Below are 7,302 nucleotides of genomic sequence, written 5' to 3'. Positions count from 1 at the left end.
AACATTACAGACAACTTTCCTCTTCCAATCACTTAGCATGTGTTAGAACGAGTTGCAAGTAAAGAAGATTATAGCTTTTTAGATGGCTTTTCGGGATACAATCAACTTTTGGTTAAATCGAAAGATTAGCATAAAACTACTTTTGCGACGCAATGGGGTATTTTTGCCTATCGGGTTATTCCTTTTGGGTTAACTAATGCTCCTGCCACCTTTCAAAATTGATGAGTCATGCTTTCAAAGAATATCTAAGGAAATTCTTGGAAGTATACATGGATGATCATTACGTACATTCATCAATCCGGGCTGATTATTTTGAACACCTCAAAAAAGTATTCAAAAAATGTAGACTTTATAAGATTTGCATAAATCCTGAAAAGTGCACATTCATGGGTAGACAAGGAAAAATTATTGGACATATAGTGTCTAAAAATGGAATAGCTACTACTGATATGAAAAAAAATCATGTTATTGTTGATTTTCCTAGACGAACCACAGTCAAGCGAGTTCAAGCCGTCATGGGGCATTGTGGATATTACAGACGGTTCATTTACATGTACGCTATAATTGCAAAACCCATGTATAGCTTGATTACACACTTTGAGTGGACTGAAGCATGTGAAGAATCCTTCATGAAGCTTAAGCAAGCTCTCACTTCAATTCCAATATTGAAAGCACCAGATTGAAATAAGAATTCCACATACATGTAGATGCTTCCAATTTTTCCATAGGGTGTATACTAGCTCAACCAGGAGACGGGAAAATATATTTTCCTATTTCTTATGCTAGCCGATAGTTGAACATGGCAAAAAATAATTACACCACCATCAAAAGGGAAGGATTAGGAATGATCTATGCGGTAAAAAAGTATAGACATTACCTATTAGCGAATAAATTTGTGTTCTTCATGAGACCACCAAAGCCTTATTGTACCTGGTCAACAAGCCATGCAGCACAGGAACAATAGTGAGATGGTTCATCATTCTTCTGGAATTTGATTTCATTGTGGTTGTAAAAAGGGCACTACTCATCAAAGAGAAGATCAATTGTCAAGGATTGTTTCAGGGGAATCACCTAAAGGAGTAGATGATGATCTACCAAATGCATATTTGTTCTCCATGGAAATGATACCTCAATGGTGAAAAAATATGGTGTCATTGATGACCATAGCTCAATTGGATTCACAAATACCACTTCCTATTAGAATCGGATAAATTGAGCAATTGGCTATGTATCAATTACTAGCTAGTAGGCTGTACAAAAGAAACCGAGATGGAATATTACTTTTATACATTAATCATGAAGAGAAAAACCAATACCTAAGTCAAGCACATATTACCATAGTAGGACCTCACTTAACGGAAGACCAAACTATGCAAAGGATATTGAGACTTGGAGTATTTTGGACAACTATGAGGTGTGATGTTTGCTCTTATGTAAAGGATTGTCCTCAATGTCAAAAACAAACACCCATACCTCACGTAACATTGTTTCAAATGTGACACGTTCCTAAGTGGAGTAACTATCTAGTCACTTACTTTTCAAGCCGAACATTTCTTGAGGATATGAGTAAACACCGTCAAAGAGCAATTGAAACTGAAGCAAGAGACTATGCTCTCATTGGAAACCATATGTATTGGGGAGGTAAGGATCAACATTTGCATTATTGTGCAAATGAAGACGAATATATTCCGATTATAGAACAAGCACATGCCAGATTAGCTGGAGGTCACTTTTCTAGTGAGACCACCGCAAGAGTAATCTTGATGGCAGGCATATGGTGGCCAACACTTTTTGCAGATGCCAAAGAATATATCTGAAGATATGATGCTTGTCAACGAGCAAAAATGCCAACACAAGTAGATAGCATGCCCTTAAAACCAATGATGGGAGCTAGAGCTTTCGCAAAATGGGGTATAGATTTTGTTGGGCCAATACATCCACCTGCTTATAGAACCCAAGCTCAATATATTTTTGTAGCTACGGATTATTTGACTAAGTGGGCCAAAGCAAAAGCAACTCAAAAGAATGATGCCAGAACCACCGCCGCATGCTTATATGAGTATGTGTTCACAAGATATGGACCGCCAATAGAAATTGTCAATGATAGGGGAACTCATTTCCTCAATGAGGTAATCGAGTATCTGTTTAATGAATTTATGGTCATCCATAACAAATCAGCTCCCTTTCACCCACAAGCAAACCGATAAGCTGAGCATACAAATAAGATTCTTAGCTCGGTGTTAGCTAAAGTGGTTAGTTCAGGAAGGACAGACTGGGAAATGAACCTCCATGCACCTCTATGGGCTTATCGAGTTTCATTCAAAATAGCTTTAAATGCTACACCCTTTAACCTTGTTTATGGTCTTGATGCCATACTACCAATAGAATTTCTATTGTTGACACTAAAGGTAGCAAAGGATCTCGAGTGGGCTGGACATAAATTGTTAGAAAGACTTGAAGATTTAGAGAAGCTAGATGAGCAAAGGGTAACTGTTGTACCTCACATCTATGCACAAAAGCGAAAAAAAAAACATTATTTTGATTCCCATCTCATCACAAAAATCTTCAAGAAAGGGGACTTAGTTTTAATCTATTCCCTTAAGAAACACATTCCCAAGTTTGAGAAAAAGGGAAACGGACCGTTTATCATTGAAGATGTATCTCCAAGTGGAGCAGTTAAACTATCCACCCTAGATGGTGAACCAATGGCTAATTGGATTAGCGGGTGTCGTTTAAAGAAGTACAATTTGCCACTAACCAATGAATTGCTAGAAAGAATGCATGCAGCCACGCAAACAAAGATAAAACGAGAGCAGGTTATTGATGAAGCCCAAGAAGAAGCTCGGCTTTGGGTGCTCAAAAGGAAAGCTGCTCTCAAGAATCAACAAATACCTATTCCCATCAACACTTTGGAAATAGATGACCGACAATAGGAATTGCCGAAAGATGTAGTGTCAACAAATGATGGATGGCTAGATGGAATGGACCTTCTCATCAAAGTACAGCTCAACAATCATAGGACAAATGCTTTGGTCGATACAAGAGCTAGAGTAAATGCATTCAGTTATTCCACGTATAAGCAAGCAACAACTCAGTCAGTTATAGCAGGAATAGCGACTATCAAAGGATGCAACAAGAACCCAACACCAACATTGGGAGTAGTCAACTTGAACGTTATAGTACATGGATGTTCATGTCCTCATCAGTTTGTATGCTTAGCAGATGAACACATGAATGAGGCAATGCTTCTAGAAATTCCATGGATGCGGACATACAAGACAATAACAGATTGGGATACAAATAAGCTCAAGCTATCACCTAAAGGCGGACAACTCGTCGTTCCAATTGCACCAAGCAAGGAGAAATGGAAAAATAGTTATCAGCACAGCAAACCATGAAGTAAGAAATCTTCTCCATCCTCTCAACAAGCAAATGCTACAAGTAGCATGCAAGGAGTCAAGAAAATTTGGGTACCAAAAGCACAGCTTAAGGACAAACCAATTCAAATATGGGTGCCCAAAACATCAGCGACAAAACCAAAGATGGCCCCGAGAGTCAACACAGAGATGCACTTCTCTGAGAAGGGAACCTAACAAGAAATGGACTTGGAAGAAAAAGGAGTACTTACCCTCCCCACAAACTGCTAAACCAATCAAGCAATGGAGAGTTAAGTCTCAAAAACCTCAACCACACCATTCTGATCAAGACAAACCAAGACATCAATGGCAAGTAAAAGATCGACAACAGTCAAAAGTGCTACCAACAACTCAGGAAATCAGCGTGCTAAAGCATCTTGATGGTACAATCAAGCAAAGATCACACAAGCTACAAGATTTGCTCTTTGGAAGACACCAACAACAAGCCTTGACATCAGAAACCCTTGAGTTAATCACTCAATACCCACCTCTTGCACAATATAATGGTTTGAACTCCATTGATCTTCAAAGCATGGTAGAGCCAACCAAGGCTATGCATAGACATGATTGTTCAACCCATGCACACGGTTGTTCCGGAGTACGCTATCTAGGAGGGGTGGAAGAGTACTAAGTAATTAAGGGTAATGTTTGTAGAGGGAGGAAAAAGTTTGATGTTAATGTGTGATTTTTGTTGCAAAATTGCATAATAATGCCCTTAGATCATTAACAAAGAACATATAATGGATAATATCTCCCCGTTGAGTGTAAATAGTGTATATACTATAGAAAATCATAAAAAATAGTCTTTTTTATTATTTTTATTTTTTCTCGATATTGAGACTTAAAAATGGAGAAATCCAATAAGAAACAATAAAGCTATATTTTTCAATGGATTTTTGTAATTATTGAATTTTCACTTTGCTGTTTTAGCGTATTTTGTTATTTTCTTTGATTTTCTCAATAAACAGGTCAAAAATTAATAATAAATAGCAAAGGAGCTCATATGGAAAAACTAAAGACATGGTGCTGATCAAAAAGACGAGGCGAACAAGCACAAAAAAATTCAATGAAATCGAAAGATGGAAGCGGGAAGTCTAAATTAGGCGGCCGTACCTACTTTTGCAGAATTCTTGCAGAATGAGCTACAGAAATCCGATTGGGGAAATTTTTTAGTCTAACATAGATTTCATGGCCTAGTAGGACTAATAGGGGAATCTGGGGAGAAATAGTTCAGGAAGTCCGAGTATAGATACCCAAGGTAGGCTAAAATCAATTCATTTTCACTTGTTGCTTTGGAGAGAGAGCTTTTCAACCTCTTTCACGTGTACTTTTCGGAGCCTACAGTTGCCCATTTTCAGCGCCGACTCACACGAGACATGAGGGGTAAGTTCTTTACTCATGAATGATCCATTTTGTACGGCCGGTAGCTAGTCTAAACCCCTAGAAAAAACGCTAGAATCAGTGCACGAAGGCCTACGACCAAAAATCGACCATAGTGGCCTGTCAACTCAACCAAATCGGATGAGATTTGGACTGTAGCATGTCCGAACATATTAGAACACTTCTATAGCAACAATTGACCATTTGGCAAAGGTCGAGAGGGTCCCCAAGTAGAAAAGCTAGGTTTTTGGCTGATGCCAAAATTGGGTTATGACTCCACAGACAGCTTACCTACGAGTTCTATACACAATGTATATAATTGGTTTCGTGAAATCAATCAAGCAAAGCCATCAAAAAGCAGAAAATGACTTGAAGGCTATAAAGCGTCAAATTGGACATATGAGGTCAAACTGACTCCAAAATTGGATGAGTTACTCCACGACTATGTTGCGGACAAGTCCATAGCCTTAAAAGTGACTAACCAACTCAACACGCTGTGTAGTCACAAAAATCAGAGATTTCAGAGTCGACAAAGCACAAAGTGATGCGGACAAGACCAAACTTCACCAAATTCAATTTAAGACTTGTTTTAGGTGTATAGAATGTGTTTAGGTCAAAAGTTTTAAGTTTTACAAGAAAAATGTGACCGTTGTAAATAATTGTGATTATTTATTTTTGCACTATTTTTGCTTGAAAGTTGCATCATCACATCATCTATCACTTATACACACCTAACACATGCCAAAAATCAAGTATGAGCCAAAATGATCACATATAACTTGGAAAATTGCCAAAAAATGCAAAGAAGTCTTTGCAAGCCAAATTCTGAGTTATGTGTCACATTTCTTGATCCAAATCACCTCATATCACATACACAAGGTTTATACAATGCCTAGAACCAAACTGTACCAAAAAATGTCCATTTTGGTAGCAAAGTTAATAATCACGATCATTTACTTTTTGGCCAAAATGGTAGAAATTTGCAATTTTGCCATCATACATTCAAAGTCCATGATGTGCTAAGCCCACTAGCCAAGTTTGAACAAATTTGGAGCTCAAAATCTCAAAATATCTTTACATCAACTGTTTCAGAGACCTAAAGCCTAAATCTGGCACCATTTTCATCCTATGCATCCAAATGAGCCCATGTCAGAGTATCTATTTTGTATATACTTCAAGCCTGTAATGCCAAGTTTGCAAAAAGTTGAAGAAATTACTCAGCTGTAAATAATCACGATTATTTACTTTTATTGCAATTTTTTGTTTAGACTTTATAATTTTGTTCCTTGCATGTTTTTATGCATCTAAGCATGTTCAAAAATTGATTTGAAGCAAATTGGACTCAAATTGTCAGCACTGTCAGACAGAAGGACATTTTAGAGAAAGTCTGCCAAATTTACTAACTTTGACACTCTATTCACTCAACAGGAGCCATGCAAGCAGCAGAGAAGGCCAAGAAGAAGCTCGATCAAAAAGAAAAGTTGCAAGAGCTACCAGCATATCAACTAGACCCTGATTCAGTCAAGAATGCAAAAGTGACCTATCTCTCAAAGGAACAGCTTGAAGAGCACAACACCACAATGTTCACCGGAAGATTCAAGAGCGAAGAGGGACACCAGGTAGAGCTGCAAATTCTACCAAAAGAAGTATATGATGTCACTGCAAAGCTCTAGGGACCAAAGATGCCAACATGAGGCTTGGTCTTAGAGAATTTTACGAACAAGAGCCGTGTGGAGTGGACTTCCAAAAGGCTTACGAGCTTTTGTCCACAATCAAAGAAGATGGAACCGCTCAGATCTCAGACCCACAAGGGAACAAGGTTGAAGTAGTGATTACCAAGGAGATAGTGGCAGAAACACTCAGATTGCAAACAGAAGGAATGACAATGAGGGCAAGAGATAGAAAGACGGCAAGTACTTTCACCAAGGGAACCACCGTTGCGACATTTGCCGACCTCATCCACAAACAGGTGGAAGATCCCACAAGGTTGTACCATCAGCATTTCCACTTCCTTGCCAAATGAAGGCCAAGGTATACAACACCAAATCATGCAGTTCCCACGACCTTTATACAAGTCCTCAAATCAACAACCAGGCAACCAATTGACAACACACAATATGTCTTGTCCACATTGAAAGAGACAAAGAAAGAAGGGAAAATAACTTATCTGGGTGCACTAGAGGTTTTGACAAGGATTGCCTACCATGCCATCGGCATGGCTGACCTGCCCCAGATCAGGACACTTGGATAGTGTCAACACAATCTTCTCCTCAAGCTACAAGATCTGCCAAGAGATCCTACAAGTCTGATGAAGAGTCTGCTAAAAGCTCCCCAGAACGGCACAACAATGAAAGCTCGGATAACGAGGAAAGGAGAGCTTGAATTGAAGAAATGAAGAGAAAAGTCGTGGCAGCACACTAGGAGGAACCTGTGCAAAAGCAAGCCAGATTTGACAGAGAGAAGCACTCTTACAAACGCAACTGCCAAGCACAAGGTAAAGACCCGA

This window comes from Adiantum capillus-veneris, chromosome 3 (genome assembly GCF_014529385.1).
Source record: "Adiantum capillus-veneris isolate H3 chromosome 3, ASM1452938v2, whole genome shotgun sequence".
In the NCBI taxonomy this organism is placed as follows: Eukaryota; Viridiplantae; Streptophyta; class Polypodiopsida; order Polypodiales; family Pteridaceae; genus Adiantum; species Adiantum capillus-veneris.
This window is presented reverse-complemented; position numbering follows the sequence as displayed.